Genomic DNA, 17,332 nt, shown 5'->3' on the forward strand with positions numbered 1-17,332 from the left:
TCCACAACTGCCCACATCAACAACCCCATCAGCTGGCGTACTCGAAAACAAAAGGCCATTGCTCGTTCATCCATAGAAGTAGAGTATCATGCTCCCGCTACTGCTGCTTCGAATATGGCCTGGATTTATTCTCTTCTCAATGAACTTAGCCTTAAGCTTCATGACACTCCATTGCTTCTATGCGATAATGTCGGTGCAACTCAACTTAGTCTTAATCCAGTTATGCACTCCAGAATGAAGCACATAGCTATTGACCTCCACTTTGTTCGGGATTATGTTCACCGAGGCCAGCTGCGCGTCGCTCATGTTCATACAGATGATCAGCTTCCTAATTTACTTACCAAACCCCTTGCATGATCTCGGTTTCAAAGTCTACGTAGCAAAATCAATGTCGCCAATGGCACTTTAATTTTGAGGGGTTGTATAAGAGAATCAGTATGATACGCATCACTCTCATCAATCCCATGATTCATGGTCATCCCAGATTTCTCTCTAACGTATTTTGGATTGTAATTACTCTATTTATAATTTCCATTTATAGCTATACATTCCGTTTATAGCTGTACATTCCTTATTTAGCTACAGCCTTGTAATTTATATTGCCTTGCGATTATGAGAATTCAATTGAGCTTTCCTGCAAATTACCTGTGTAAACCTTTTACATCACCTCCAGGCAAGCCTTGTTTCGACTTCACCACGATCTCTCCCTCTCTCTACTGGTAAGCTCATGCGTGTGTCAATATTTTGTATCCGTTTGGTTCCTCGGAAACTATAGGAAACAAATTGAATGTTTTAATGTTTGCTCACCCCGTGGCCCCTTCCCCTTTCTATGTACTGGAATTTAGAGAAAGAAAATAACATAATCTGCAGATCATTTTTTGTTTTCATAGGAACTAAAAAGGGTTTTATTTGTAAACTTATATCTCTGTGTTTGTGCGGGTCTGTGTTGATTGCATACGTTTAGGCAGGTATGTATGTAGGGTTTCCGTTTTGTTGTTTTGTTGCTTTCCTGATTTATTTAGCTACCCATGTATTAAAGGCCATACAACTAGCTGCTTCTCAAATGATAATGAAAGGAGCCCAACTCAGCAGAACAGCTACACTGCTAGTTGTTCTTCAGATGATAGTGGAAAGGAGCGCAACTCAAAATAAATAGCTACACTGCCAAGCCGCTCTATAACTTCCAGTAACTGCTTTGTAACAACTTATGGACAGGTGTCATATGCTTATTAGGAGGAATATTCCGAGTTGTCAGTACTTGTAGTATAAAGTGATACTCTGGTTGTATATGATTGTAAGAAAAGATAAGAAGAATTATATAGAAAAGTGTTGCTCTCTGTTTCCTGTAGAAAACTTTCCACAAACACCTAGAATGCCTTTATGTTTTAACATGGAATCACAAGCCTAGAAAGACTCACGTCTCTTCACTCATGGCATCCCCAGAAACAAGTTCTCTTCCTATTGTCCCACCCTCTATAGTTACAGCAGCAACACATTCTATTACATTAAAACTCACCATCGAAAATTATCTTCTCTGGAAGGCACAAATTGTCCCTTTTTTGAAAGGTCACCAGCTGTTTGGATATGTCGATGGGACCTTGCCGATGCCTCCAGCTAATCTCGATGGCAAACCCAATCCCACCCATTCTCAGTGGCTTCTTCAAGACCAACTGATAATCTTGGCTATTAACTCCTCTCTGTCTGAATCGCCGCTCACTCAAGTTTTGGAGTGCTCGACTTCTCACGAAGTATGGGCTACTCTCAAAAGTCTTTTCACATCTCATTCATCTGCTCACATCATGCATACTCAATACCAACTTGCCACTCTTAAGAAAGGCTCTGAATCCATCTCAGAATACTACAACAAAGCCAAAAATCTTACCTCCCTACTCGGTGCTACAGGGCATCCTCTCTCTGATTTAGAGTTCTCCATTTATCTTCTTGCCGGCTTAGGCTCTAACTATGAGTCTTTAGTCACCTCTCTTACCACTAGACCAGACCCTCTTTCTCCTCATCAGCTATATAGCTATCTGCTCACACATGAGTCTCATCTCTTCCATCAGACCCAATCTCTACTCACTGCCCCCGCATTCTCTGCTCATAATATCGTTGCTTGCCCCTCTTTCAATCCCAACTCACAAAACCGTGGCCGCTATAACTCTTACAGGGGAGGACGTCGTGGTCGTGGCTCTGGCAGAGGAAGGTTCCCTGGCTCTCGTGGATCATCATTCCTTGCACCCAACTTGTCAAATCCACGACCCACGTGCCAGGTCTGCAACAAATCGGGACACTCTGCAATTGCATGTTATCATCAGTTTGATCACTCGTATCAAGCTGCACCACCCTCCACCTTAACAGCAAATTCCACCACTGTCTCTATGGCTCCAACCTCGACCTCATGGTTTCCAAATACGGCGGCCACTCATCACTTTACACCAGATTTTACTAATCTCAACTTTGAATCAGCATCTTACCAGGGTTCAGATCAAGTAAGCATTGGTGATCGTTCCTCCCTGCCCATTCAACACATTGGCTCCGCTCATCTCTCTTCCCCCACTGGAAAATATCTCTTAACTCAGCTCCTTCATGTTCCTTTGATTTCTCGTAACTTGCTCTCAGTTCGGCAATTTTGCCAAGATAATAATGCTTACTTTGAGTTTCATTCTACTTTCTTTGTTGTGAAGGATTCTCGTACTCAGATGGTGCTACTTCGGGGTGCCGTTGAGCAAGGATTGTACGTTCTACCTTCTGCTTCTACAACAACCACCACCAGTGCCTCTGATTCCCCTTGTGCTTTCCTCAATTCCTGGACAACAGCTCAACTCTGGCATCTACGCTTAGGACACCCTTCAACGCGCACCACTGCCCTAACCATTTTATGTTTTCAGCTTCCCACCTCATCTCATGGTCTCTCTGATTGTTTTGCATGTGCACAGACCAAGGCTCATGCCTTACCTCATCCACCTACATCAACCAGATCACTCAAGCCTTTTGCTCTTATTTTTTTTTTTATGTATGGGGTCCATCCCCAATTTTGTCTTCAACTGGTTGTAGGTTTTATCTATACATAGTATATGATTATTCCAAATATATTTGGTTTTTCCCTTTACAATCTAAGTCTAATGTTACTTCGATTGTTCTTGCATTTCTTCGATATGTCACAAACACTTTTTCTACTAATGTTGTTGTGGTCCAATCCGATTGGGGGGTGAATTTCGTCCCCTTGCATCCATCTTTAAAAATCTTGAATTACGGTGGCTTTGGAAATGTCTAGAATTTCTTTAGTTTGGATAACTAGGGAATTAAACCTTTTTTTTTTTTTCTGTTTTTAAATCAAAGTTTCGGATTCAGCAATTATCAAATTGATATGAGGAAGGTTTGTTTGATGATGGATTTTGCCTTTAAGCTCTCTAACTCTGTTTCAAGCCTATGCATTTTTCTTTGGATCCAGTGGTGTACGTAGGAGTATACTGCAAATTATAAATCTCCACTTCTCGCGATATTTACATCCGTGTGCTGCCTTAGGATTGATATTTTGGGGTCCATCATGATGTAATTTTCTATTTTGCCACAGTTTTAATAAGGGCTGACAGATTTTTTGGCACACATTCACGGGGCCCCTTTGGTGATGTTTTCTTAGCGACTCATCACCAATTGGGTCATGATTTTCAGGAGTATCGTGAAGTGGCTGTCAAGGTGCTGCATCCATTAAAGGAGGGCTATACTCAAAAGTTTCTGGACAAGTTTAAGGAGTTATTTTTTAAGTGCCTAGCACGACCAGGTGTTTGTTTGTTGCATGGTATCAATAGTTAAAGGAAAGGCGACTTCCTTGAATTTGAATATAGTTTTTTTAAACACGCGGAAATTCTTTCCTATCTCTCACCACATTGGTTCACTTCTGATGCCTTTTCAGATCTGCATTGTGATGAAATTTTATGAGGGATCAGCGGGTGATCGAATGGCTCGGCTCAAAGGTGGCAATCTTCAATTGTCTGATGTTTTAAGGTTTTTTTTTGGGTTTTGATTAGTTAATTTATTTTCTTTAAGAAATAATGTTATTGAACTTGTAAGATAGGGTAGAACTTAGGTAAAGTTCCTGAATTTGAGGTTTGTTGGGTTCTCTTATTTCACCTTCTAAATCAGTGAGCAGCCTTTCTATTTAACAGGTCTCACTTAGTTGGTGAAATGTGCAAAAATTATACTAGAAATGATGCTCTAATATATGCTTTACTCAAATTTTATAATACTTATAATGGTCTAAAGCTCGTCAGAATATAGTGTAGCATACAATTGCTTTAAATGGTGAGATATAGTCTTTGAAAATGCTAATGCTTACAGGTATGGGATCAAATTGGCAAAAGCGATTATAGAGTTGCATTCAATTGGGACCCGGGTGCTGAACCTCAAGCCTTGTAACTTTCTGCTTAATGAATTGAAGTTGCTGGTTTATGAACTGGTTTGTTGGTGGAAATGTTGGGTAGAAATGTTGATACTGAAATGTACTACAAATTGGCCTTTGTTGGGTGATACTGAATGTTGGTGGATTTTGGGATGCGGCTTGGCCTTTGCATTATAAATTGTTGTTAGTTTTTTGTATTTTGGGCTGCGGCTTGTTTTTATGATGGAAACAAGTTGGTTGGCTATACTATGGTTGGCTACATTATGTTTGGAAACAAGGTGGGAAACAATAATTTAAGTATCAAATTAAATTATTAACGTACATAGGGTTAGTATAATTGCAAAATATGAAAGAAAAAATTAAAAAAATTATTATTAAAAAAATAACATATTATTATTTTGATGAATCCAATGACTAATTTAATGTGAAGTTATGGATATGGAGATTTTAGATTTATGAAAAACATGTAATTTTCATCAAATTTTGAAGATAAATTTGATAAATCCAATGTTAATGCTCTAAAGTAGGGTGGCAGAGCTATTTGAGAGAGAAATCATTATTGAAACAGTGTTATGAACATGAGTGTAACGGTGTCGTATGGTTGGGGAAGATGCGATGTCGTTTGAAGATGGAAGAATAAAACGATGTGTTTTGTTATTTTAGTTAAGTTGTGTATTTCACCTTAAGTGATGTGTTTTGTGTCTGTCATTTTAGTCTTTACTATTTCAGTCATTTTAGTTAATTTTCCTTTCTGTTAGAGGGTCTTGGCTGTAGTTATCTGTGGTATAAGTCAAAGAAGGAAGGAGATTGAGAATCATCTGGAATCTTGTTGAAAGAGAATTGTAAGGAGGTTAGGGAGCCCTCGAAGCACTCCTGTAGCAATCTATTTCTTCTAGCAAATTTATCCAAACACTTGGTGTGCACATTTTCTATTGCAGTAAATCGTAGCATCTCATTTCCATTACCTTCCTCATTACAACAGCAACTCGATAGAATTTATACTACAACCATAATCTTCCATTCTCAAGGGAGTTCTAACAATGGTATCTAGAGCTGACAATCCATGGAGGACGAAAAATTTCTCACGTCACAAGAAGAAGCCCTACAACGGGGGATAGATTCTAATGCAAAGAGTCTTCAGGAGCTTAAGAACAACTTGAACGAGTTGATAGATATGCTGCTTCATTGGGTGGTAAAGCAGAATAATATTCCGAATCGGCATGCTATTATGGAGTGAGATTAAAGGTTAGGAAACAAAAGCCAGTAGTTGTTGAAGACCAAACTATGCTGGAAGAAGAAGAAAGTGTAGTGGAGGTGGAAGAAATTGTGGCGGTGTCCACGGAAAAGTGCTTGGTTTGGTCATAGATGTAGACAGTTCTTAGAGGCCAGTTGGTCATAGATGTAGAGATGTTGTTGTACGCCTCGTATGGCACCACCCATGGGAGACCCATGCCCTCTAGTGGCCGTCACTCACCGTTGAGTGGGTTTGGGACCGAGAGGAGCTCAGTCTATTTGTAGATCTAGTGTCACTCAGTTGTAAGTTCCTTCAATCTGATTCCTCATCTCCATTAACTCCTTTGCCACATCTCACCTCTTATTCCATCGGAGTGCTACAGTCGGCAAGTTGCAGACGAATCCAGAAATTAACACATAGAAATTGCTCGATCAATGAGAACCCAGAAACTGCTTTATCTGTGAGTAAGGGATTTATCCGCTTCGAATTCTTTTGCCTTGTTTTCAAAGCCCATGTCCTCTACATATGGGGCTTATATTCGCCCAATGCTGTCGTCGAAGGAGATTATTAAGGCTGCCATCGTGAAGACCGAGAATGCCGAAGCCATAGCTAAACATGTGGGGGCAATTTTTGGGCAACGTCTTCAATCTTGGGTGACAAACCTCATGTTAAGTTCATCATCAACAATGAGGGCATGGGCATTGGAGAAGATCATCCTTATCACGTTGTTGTTGGGTGTGCTCGTGTGGGCGGCGTACGGAATGGGGGGTTGCATGACGTTGTTGGGTGGTTATGGGTGCGACAGAGCCAACCTCCAATTGGCGGCGCATGGAGTCAATACGGGGGTCTAATGAGATCCGAGAGGGATAGAGAGAGAGAGAGAGAGAGAGAGAGCTTCGACGTGACTTGTAATGGGCCAAGTAAATTCGTATAAAAAAAAGAATCAAGAACAAGGAAGATGATGATAATAATGGCTATGCCTTAGGGTATTTGAGGTCCCAATTCCTCCTAAAGAAAATACAAACGTTTTCTGCAATAATGTTCAAGACCCCTACAACGAACCTCCTTCCTCTACATATAATGAAAGAGGATGACTTAATTCAGCAACATCCAACTCAGACCATGGGCCAATTCTAACTAAACCTTAACAAGGCCCATGGGCCACTAAACAACTTGAAACAAAAGGATACTAACAAGTAGGAGGCCCATCAAGCCTGGCCCGATTTAGTTGGGTTCATAACATGACTTCGGGGAGGAGCAAGGAAGATCTACGGCAAGGGGTGACCAGCGACTGCGCAACATAGGTGGATCGACGGCGGCATCGCGATGTTGTTAGGGAGAAGCTGAGGGAGAAGGAATGGCTATGGGGTGAGCCTCGAGGAGGAGCCGTGGGAGAGGAGGGATTGATTGGGGGCTCTACACTCATTTGAGGCGGGTGGAGGTGGTGCTGTCAGTAGCAACAGTGATGGCAGCGGCTTGCCGCGGTGTTGGGGGGGGGGGGGGATGAGGGGATCTAGGGTTTCCTTGGGGGATTTAATCCTAGCCCTTCAACTTAGGGTTCCTGATCTTAATCTAAGGGTGGAGATTAAACACATAAATGGATGAAAATAAAATAAGTAAAATAGGTAGAAAATGATATTAAACTACATTTAAAATTCAACTTTGTTTTCTTAGTCCCAAAAATAATAATCTTCATCATAAAATGAAATAATGAAGTTTATTAAATATTTTTAAGAGAAGTAAAATTATCTAAATAAATAGAGTTTTAACATAAAATAAAATAATGAATATTCAATAACGCTCTTAAAGGACTAAACTCATTTAAATAAAATGATTTGCTAAAACCATATTATTTTTAGGGCTTCAAAATATAAAAAGGTTTACGTTAATTTTTTTTTTTTTTTAGGAACATAACATTTCATTAAGAAAAGAATTTTTTCAAACATTTGTCAAACCAAATGGCTAGAGAAATAAAATCTGGAAAACAATCCCACTAGATTGAGTTATCCTCAACATTTCAAGTAAACCGGGCAAGTTTGTGAGCAACCCAATTGCCTTTTGTATACACATGTTGTATTTTGTATTATGCATATAACTCTTGAAGCTTTCTAATTTCATGCACTAAAGGATCTAACAAAGCAGTAGTTTCAAGTTCATTATGGAGGATGGGAGTAGAACAATGAAGTATTTCATTACTGGCATTTATGGACACCCTAACTCTAGTCTCAGATATCGAACTTGGGATTTAATTCGATCATTATATAGAAAGGAGGATGAGGCGTGGATAGTACTTGGGGATTTTAATGAAATTCTTTATCAGCATGAGAAGTGGAGTGGGAGATAAAGGTCTGAGACACAGATGGAGGAATTTAGAAATGTTGTTAATGACTGCTTACTTAGAGACATTGGTTTTTGGGGACCGAAGTTCACTTGGTGTAATGGGAGGGAGGACAATTTGAGTATTAGTGAACGCCTTGATAGGTTTTTTGGTAATCCTTAGTGGTGGAATTTGTTTTCACAAGCTAGAGTTTTTTGTACATGGTGGAGTTGCCTATTCTGACCATATCCCAATTTGGTTGGAATCAAAAGTAGTTCATATTGAGAGGAGAAGGGGGAAACTATTCAGATTTGAAGCCATGCGACTTGGTGAAGAAAGTTGTGACAAAATTGTTGAAGATATATGGAGAAATGACACTGGCAGAAATACAATAGAAGAGGTGATGTCAAAGATTTCTAATTGTGGAAATAGGCAATGTGGCGCCCTCAGCCCCCGCTTGGGATTGGATGCTAACTGAAATGCTGAGATATGTAACACAAGACTACACACCCCTCGTACATTACAGATAATATGCAATACACCTAAGTATACTAGCAATATGCAATATCGTAGCAACAGAAAAATAATAAATAGTCGAGTATTCTAAGCAACGTGATGAGCAATTGCAAAAGCACAAGGTACCGTACTAACAAAAAACATATCCTCACATTGTCCATAACCATAATATGTATCACAAGATATGGTATCCCAAAAATAACAGAGTAAAGTTTAATCTCCCAAAACACGAGACCTCCTCAAAAGATTGATTTTCAAAAACTGAGATCTAAACCATATGTTCTTTCTTCCTTTTTTTTTTAAAAAAAAAAAAAATTTTATCCACAAAATAACTAGGTTTCCGTTCTCTTCATTGCTAATGTCCCATCGAGAGCCAGACACCAAAAGACTCCGGAAAAGGTGTCGTTCTCTTCCTCTTGGTCATGGTTGTCATCTTCTACACCGGTTGAGGAATGGCAGAGGAAACTACCACAATGAGATTTTGAGAAATCTCAGCAAGTAATCACACAACATACAATAATTAACACAAGCATACAAGAGGTATATCATGAAATGCATGCATGGACATGTACTTGACATATGACTTGACCAAAACTTGACTTATGCACTTGACAATTTTCAAAAGACTTGTAACAGAGACTTTTAAAAGTTTTTGGAAAACTTCTTTGACTTTCTTTTTCATATTGAACTTAATCAGAACTTTTCTTGTTAGAACATATCACAAGATTTGCATCGAGTGATCCTTATCATATGAGCTTTTATTCTTGTTCATAGGGTGGACACAACACGGTTCCCCTTTACACCACATGTTTTTGCTAATTACAGCACCATCAACAGTTCATACACCGTGATGAATATGTCACAAACAGAGAATCATATTAACTTGACCTTACTTCGTTGGGTTACATGCCTTATGCACCCACTAGCGTTAGGTCCTTCCTCGTTCCGGCATCTTTTAAAAAGAATCCATTTGAGGCTCGTCAACTGTTCTTTGTTGACTCAGGGGTTACCACTCAATTCTTAAGCACTCCAGAGTGGACAGAGGAGTTCCATTAGGACAATCCCTCGTCCTACCACTTGGGGTCGTGATAAAGCATTTATACGTTTTTCTTTGAAAATACTTTTCCCCAAATGCATTTGACATGAGACTTAAGATGTAACACCTGCACCCAGCCAAGCCCCGTTTCTAAATATTTTTGGACATATGTATAAAAAGGCTAGTTGAGTTTTCGAGTTTTTTTTTTTTAATATAGATTATGGATCTAATTTATTTCTTTTTCAATAATCCAACTGATGATTTATTTTTTTTAAATGTTTATTTATTTATTTATAAACGGATTAAGGTTACAACTCTAGAGTTTTGTTTCCTTTAAAATCCTTAAACCTATTATACAGCCCTGTGCATTATGATAGATGTTTTACTTCCAAACCCTAGTTAGTTCTTGGTTGCCGTCACCACGTTCCCCACCATGCATGTCTCTACCCCACTAGGGTTTACGGCAGTTGGTATATAAATATACACGAATGATTTTGAACGTTCATCAAAACCTCATCATTTTTTTCCCAAACTAGGTTTGCCATGCACCCCTACCAAACTACCTATTAGTTTCCTTTACTACCAGTCGCAGTAGTTTTGTTACCAGTCATAGTCGTTTCTCCTTAAGCCTCAGCCATGCAACATGACCACTAGTTTTTCTTTTCTTTTCTTCCCACAACCATATGACACGAACCCCTCCAATTCTCGCAAGGCCACCATCAACGAAAACCCTGACCGAACGCATGCACATTGCACTATCATTGAGACAGTTGCCAACCACTGTCTGTTGCTGTCTCTGCACCACTCAGTCATCGCCGCAGGGGACCATTGCACACTATGGCTGCATCGCAAGCCCGAGCCTCTATCTCCACGTAAAACTGACGCCACAACCAGCCCACGCGAAGCCATTTGTCCCCTATTTTAGCCCTAAAAAACACAGCAACAACTACTTCGCGTACGTTGCCACTACTTCACGTACACATAACCACTACTGAAGGGTAGTTCCACTACCAAGCCCTTCCACATCGTAACTCACACGACAAGCCGCCTGCACGACAGAAGACACTACCTCACTATCACCGAAGGACCTCTGTTTTTGCTTCCTGAAACAGAGCAATCTTGACTCAACCAACCCACTGCCCTTAAGCCACTGCCCACACCTGTTATGAACCCATTAGATAGAACTCACTCTTGAAAACTAGCTTATAAGGGAAGGGTGCCTAGGGCCTTATGAACCATCAACCAATCTCATACTTAGTCGATGTGGGATCATAACAACCACTACGCTCTGCAGCCGACGTCCACAGTGGTCCCGGCGCTCACATGGGCATGTTGTGCGTTAGGTCTTTTCCTAGCTTTGGGCGAACATTGCCATGCTGGCATCACCCCCTGTGCCACACGATTCCAACTGTCGCAACATGGCCTTAGACGTAGGGTGGCTCTGATACCATTTGTTATGAACCTATTAGGTAGAACTCACCCTTAAAAACTAGCTTACAAGGGAAGGGTACTTAGGGGCTTATAAACCATCAACCAATCCCATACTTAGTCGATGTGGGATTGAAACAATGCTGGTTGCCTCGGTTGCAAAAGACGACTCTGCCGCCTCTCCCAGCCGCCTTGTCGCCATTTCGTCACAGCCCTCACTGTGAGTCCCTCACACGCTGCTCTCTTTCTCTCACTCTCTCACTCTCCGTTCGCTCTCTCACTTTCTGTTCTCTCTCTCTCTCTCTCTCTCATCTCTCTCTCTAACCAATGTTCTGTCATCGCCCCACCACTTGCTTGTCGCTGTCATGCCTCCATCTCTCAATGAGCTTTTTTTTTTTTTTTTTTTTTTTTTTTTTTTTTTTTTTTTTTTTTTTTTTTTTTTTTTTTTGCCGAAGTGTTTCTAGTCTAGGTAATTGAAATTCCATGCACGATTATTTTGTAAATTTCAGCTTGGTTATACATGGGTCAACTTGGGTCAGTTCCTAAAATACCCTTATCATCAGAATAATTATAGGATAATCATGTTTTGATCTTTATATATTAAACTCAATTTGTGTAGGTTTTGTTTTAAATACATGATTTTATAAAGAAAATAAATAAAGATTTGAAATATATTATTAGTATTAAAATATGAATTTTAGAAGTACATAGTAAGTGCAAGATTTTATTTTGATCCCTTTAAAGAGATACTAATTAGTCTATTTTTATTAAATGAAATTTTTTCTTTCCTATTTTTGATCAATTTTGTTATAATTTTGTTAAGATAATTTCTTTTAAACTACAGATGTATCTTTGTGGCATAGTTATAATTAGTAAGAATATTAATATGCAATTTTAGAAATATTCAGAGTTTAATAGTCAGAGAAATTATATGGATATTGAGGAATTTGGGAAGTGTTGATATTTTAGAGTTATGAGAATTTTAAGTATTGAGGAATTAAAATAGGTTAATTTTAGCATTTTAGGTTTAAATATCGAAACACGTGTTCGACTAGAAATTTACAGAAATTACGTGATTATTTTATAGGTGATGATTAATATTTGCTTGGCATTGTTGAGGAAATATTTGAAAGGCTAAGAAGTCCAGATAAGCGGGGTTCACATACTAGTTTTGCACAAAAAAAAGGAAATGAGGTTGATTTTGAAAATATGCATGTTTGTTTTTTAAAAGAAATCTGAAAACGACCTCAGATGCTTATTCTGCAGATGCATAATTCTATATAAGAGAAAGTATTTTCTGTCATGACAGGTGTAGAAATGAACTAATTTTGTACATTCTGTTTCTGAACTATGCAAAAAGAGCGAATATGAAAATCTAAAAATTTTTGCTAAGAATAAATGAAGATGTTTTATTTTGTTTATTTTGAACATGTGAAATGATCTGAAGATGTTCAGTATTCCGTTTTGATATGATGTGATATTTAAAAACCTTGGCATGAATTTCTAACTTTGTATCTGAATATGATCTGATTCTGATGTTGTTCTGTTTCTGTTAAGGCCCTGCCACGGGTATAATGATGATTTATAACTTTATTACGGGGGTGAAACATGGTATACGTCCCAATCACGAATATAATGGTGGTTTATAACCCTACCACAGGTATAATAGTAGTTTATAACCCTACCACGGGGGTGAAACATGGTATACAGCCGAGCCACAGGTATAATGGTGGTTTATAAACCTACCACGGGGGTTAAACATGGTATCTGTGTCGATGACATGCTCCAATATGATATGAAGATTATGTCCCAGTTTATGATATGCCGAATGATTTTTGAATAAGAAAGTTTTTCTGAAAGTTTCGCTTTGATGGTTTGTAACAAGTTTTATTTATGCATTCTGAAAGTAAATATATTGTTTCTGCATTCTGAAAGTAAACGTTTTGTTCTTCATACCGAACTTTATAAATGTTCATGTTCACATGCTAGTATAAGTTGTCTGCTTACTGAGTTGTTGATAACTCACCCCTTATCTCCACAATATTTTTCAGATATTTTGATGGTTCAGCTGAGAATCAAGATTATGAGGCATTGAGTGAGATTATTTAAGTATAGTGGATTAAGCATATAATGTTTTTATGAGTATTGTCGATTTTTACTAAGAAAATTTATTGTGTTATGATGACTTGGCATTTTAGAAAATTTATTATATTGAGAAAATTAGTTTAAATCAAAATTTCTATACGATATTAGGAATTTGGAGTCTATTATTATATTGTTGAAATGTGAGTTTAAGTGAATGGAAGTAACTCTCCGACCCGTGTGAGACTAGGGCGTTACATAAGACATCCGTACTTACACTTGACATGTGATATATGGCATGATAACATTAAACACATGAGACATCAAAAGTATACATGGAATCATGAGAACTTGCTTAGGCCGAAACACATAGGCACAAAAACATGAAGAATCATTACTTAATCATGTTCCAAACTCCAAGCATATGATGTAGAAATCAAAGCATAGTGAAACAAAGCATGAAGTCATAGATTTTGGCTAAGGTCTGAAACTTCCAAGACATATTCAAACTGAAATATCATGTTGCATAAACCATCAATCTTAATCGAGTGAAAACCGAAACTTATAGGAGTATTTCATGGCATTTTCAACACAAATCCGAAATATATAATTCATTCCATAGATTTACTAATGATCATATTAGCATATTCAAACAAATAAACAAGAAATAACCAACAAAGCAAACACAACAATGAAAGGATTTACACAAATATATACAAGTATTAACCAGAGTAAGTTGAGTGTATACTTACAAAAATCCACAAAATGAAACAAATAGCAAGCTATAAATCGAAATATAACTCATTAGAAATACGGTTCCAAAACCCTAATCTGTATTCTTGAGTGTGTGGGGGGTTTCTAGGGTAATCACTAAGGCTTAAGAAGTCCCAAACCAATCGGCTTCTAGGGTTTTGAATCAAGAAACCCTTCAACTTCCGTGTATCTTCAACTAATCTCGAATAAGTGTGAAAATACATGAGTGTGGCCGAAAATATAGAGGATGAACTCCCCCAACCATTCGGCTTTAAGGTTTTCTTAAAAACCCGAAGTCATTTTCCATGAAATCGGGTAGAAAGTGTGTGTGTTCCATCAATTTCAAAATCTAATGAGATTTGAATCTCACTTTTGGATTGAGAAAGTGACTTGTGTGTGTGAAAGTAAGAGAAAAATCAATCCTTACCTTTCCTAGTCTTGAGGGTGGTGAAAACTTCTTTTGAAAAAGATTCCTCTTGTTTGGAACAAAAGAAACCGAGATAAAATGTGAGAAAGTGGAGGAAATCTCTAAGTGGTCGTGTAAGAGAGTATGAAGAGAAGGAGAGGATGTAAAATCCAAAAATGACAAAAGAGGAAAGCCTTTGGGCGTGTGACTCCTATCCCTTTTTATAGAATTCCACATTGGTTGTTTGAAGTCCATTGCATGCAAAACAAGTGGCCTTTCCCTCTTCTTTTTTTTCTCTTTAGCCGAAGTGTCCCTTGGTGTTCCCCATCATTGGATTTCATTGGGAAGGCAAAAGCTTGCGTGGCGTGTGGGTTCTTCCACCCTTGGCAGAAACCCTCTTCTTTTTTTCCTTTTATGCCCTTCCTCCTCTCTTCATGCATATCTCTTCATTTTTCCCAACAATCAACTTTTGGCATGGGTGACAAGTGGCATAGACGTGTGCCATTGCCCTAGCCATCTACTCCTTCTTCCATTTCCCTAGTTGATGCTTCATCTCCTAGTGCTCATTTCGTAGGTGACTTCTCATGTGCCATTGGTCTAAGGATAGTCCAAGTGACAAGTAGCAAGTGAATGAGGGTGCTTGGGAGTGTGTTAGTCGAAACCCTAGGGCATATTTGTCCTTTGATACAAGAGTCCCTTTATCTAATCTTCTAGAAGCTTAGTGCATGCTTGATATTTGGCAAAAATTGACCAAATTCGAAATCTTTGTGCCCCCCCTTCTTTTTCCCATGCAGATTTTCTAAAAAAACTCTATTTCTCTTCTCTAGGTTTCTTTTCCCAATAAATCTACCTTGAACTCTAAATTAGGCCAAGACAAGGGTCTAGGCGTGTGGGAAGATGGGCTAGCCAAAAATCCCTTAGTCTTCCTAGGTTCCTTTTGTCCCTTGATTATTCTAGAAGGTCTCTAGCATGTTGACAGGTGGCAATTCCTCTAAGGTAGGCGTGCAAGCCATTTCTTGGTGCTTTGCTACACCTCTCTCTCCCCCTTTTCCCATTACCAAGTCTAGATTCATAGTGTAACACTTACATGACACATGGCACTTAGTGACTAAGATTTGGGTCATGGGCCTAAAGCCATTGGGCCTGGGTTTATAAATAGGGCCGAAAATCACCAAGCATTCTAGGGTTGCTCCAATCTTAGGCTCAAGTTACTAATTCAAATATTCTAAGGCTTTCCAAAATAACTAGAGCTCCCAAAATGCTATGGAAACTAAGAATAAAATCTATGGGCCATGCTTAGGCAAGTTCGGGTCATCACAGGCTACAGGCTTGAAACATAAATAATTTTGGCAATGTTTAGAGGAATTTACAAAGAGCTAAGCATCAACTAAAACAGTTACAATTAAGTGATCCTATGGGGGTTAGAAGAGAACAACAAAAAGCTATCAGGGAAGAAGTGCAAAAGTGGTTAGAACGTGATGAGGTGATGTGGAGGCAGAGATCTAAGGCAATATGGGTAAGGGAGGGGGACCAAATAATACTAAAAATACACCATTTAAAATAGTTTTAGACTTTTAAAGTATTTCGAAGACTTTAAAACACTGGATTTCATTTAAAAATCATATGCTAAATTTAGAAACAACGATTCAAGATTTAAAGCACCAACGTGAGACTCGTGACCAATCGAGAGGAAAAGAGCGGTTGGTCACATTTATGGTTGTGATCTTGAGGGAATGAATTTTTATGCATGCTAAGATTCGGTTGAAACACAAACTTGAGGCTCACGGGTTATGTTGTGTTTCTATGCAATTTTGGTCATGTGATCTTGAGTTTAATGCTTAGATCAATCTTACAACTTCAATGTGAATCATATGATGTTGTTTATTGATGGTTTACTTCATGGAAAAAGTAAAATCCAATGGTTTGATCAAAGACCAAAACATGTGGTACTAGGTTTTGGAGAAAACGTGCAAGCCGATTGTATTAGTTGATATTTTGGAATTTTTGTGATTTTTGACTTGTTTGTTCAAGCATGCTAATCCTTAGGATTGATTTATGGTTATGTTAAGAATATGCTTTTAAACTTTTGGAGTTGATTTGGAGAAGCATAGATCAAGAACGCCAAGGGTTTTCCTAACATGATATTAAAGCATAGGATATGATTTTGTATGTTGCATGATTCGGTTTTAGCATGAAAGTTAGAATTTGAAAGAATTGCAACAAAAATCAAGGATTTTAGTCTTAGTGTGTTTTGGCCTATGCTTGGTTCTTGTAGCTATTTTGTATGTTGCATGATTCGGTTTTAGCATGAAAGTTAGGATGTGAAATCTCTAAGTTAGGAGTAAAATTATCATTTTTCCACCAGTAAGGGTAAAATGATAATTTTGGTGGAAAAATGATAATTTTACTCTGAGTCAATAATTTTATTTTTTAGTATACTAGTAAGGAGTTTCTAACATTTAAAAATGTCTCCTTACAGTTTTTCGTTATTTCACGCTTAATTTGTCACGCTTCAATCGTTTTAAGTTAGCATCTAGCTTACTCTTAGGGTATTTGTGTATGTATAGTAGTAAGAAACCATCATTCACATTGGTTAGGTTTTATATATATAGATGTTAAGTTATGTTATGACATGTTTTATTTTCAAGCATGAAATTTTTTGTTACATATTATATCATGTCATGCCATGTTTTATTTTCAAGTATGAAATTATTTGTTACATGTAACTTCATGCCATGTTATGTTTAACTGTTGCACGTCATGTTATGCCATGTTGTTAGTCATACTTACATGTCACTTCATGTCATATCATCTGTCATTTCGTTTCATGCCACATCATGTCACGAGTATGGAGTTCGTCACAAAAAGTAATTTCATTTTTTCAATCTGTTGAGTCTTTTACATTTATCACGACCCCAAGTACTAGAATGAGATAATATCCTAGTGGAACTCCATTGTTCATACTGGAGTGTTTAAACTAGTGTGAGATTCTCTAAGTTGACAAAATACAGTGGGGCCTAAGCAACTGGTCGCTGGAACGAATTCACGTTCATGTTTTACGCACTTATGCAGGTGCAGATACCTGCCACGGGATGCGTATATTGCGTACTCGCAACGATTGTAGATACTCGTGGTGTGATGCGTATGTTAATTTACTCACA

The 17,332-nt window shown here is 38.2% G+C and overlaps 1 long non-coding RNA gene across 2 annotated transcripts; it reads left to right on the forward strand.

Moving 5' to 3' along the window:
• The first annotated feature begins 661 nt into the window (after positions 1-661).
• On the forward strand, positions 662-4,555 carry LOC121267441. Of its 2 annotated transcripts, XR_005941000.1 has the most exons (3): positions 662-719; positions 3,641-4,005; positions 4,339-4,555. It is a non-coding gene; the product is annotated as an uncharacterized LOC121267441 (long non-coding RNA). The 2 variants fall into 2 exon arrangements; XR_005940999.1 differs by lacking the exon at positions 662-719 and having other exon boundaries at positions 3,253-4,005.
• Positions 4,556-17,332: the final 12,777 nt, after the last annotated feature.

This window comes from Juglans microcarpa x Juglans regia, chromosome 5S, assembly GCF_004785595.1.
Source record: "Juglans microcarpa x Juglans regia isolate MS1-56 chromosome 5S, Jm3101_v1.0, whole genome shotgun sequence".
Lineage (NCBI taxonomy): Eukaryota > Viridiplantae > Streptophyta > Magnoliopsida > Fagales > Juglandaceae > Juglans > Juglans microcarpa x Juglans regia.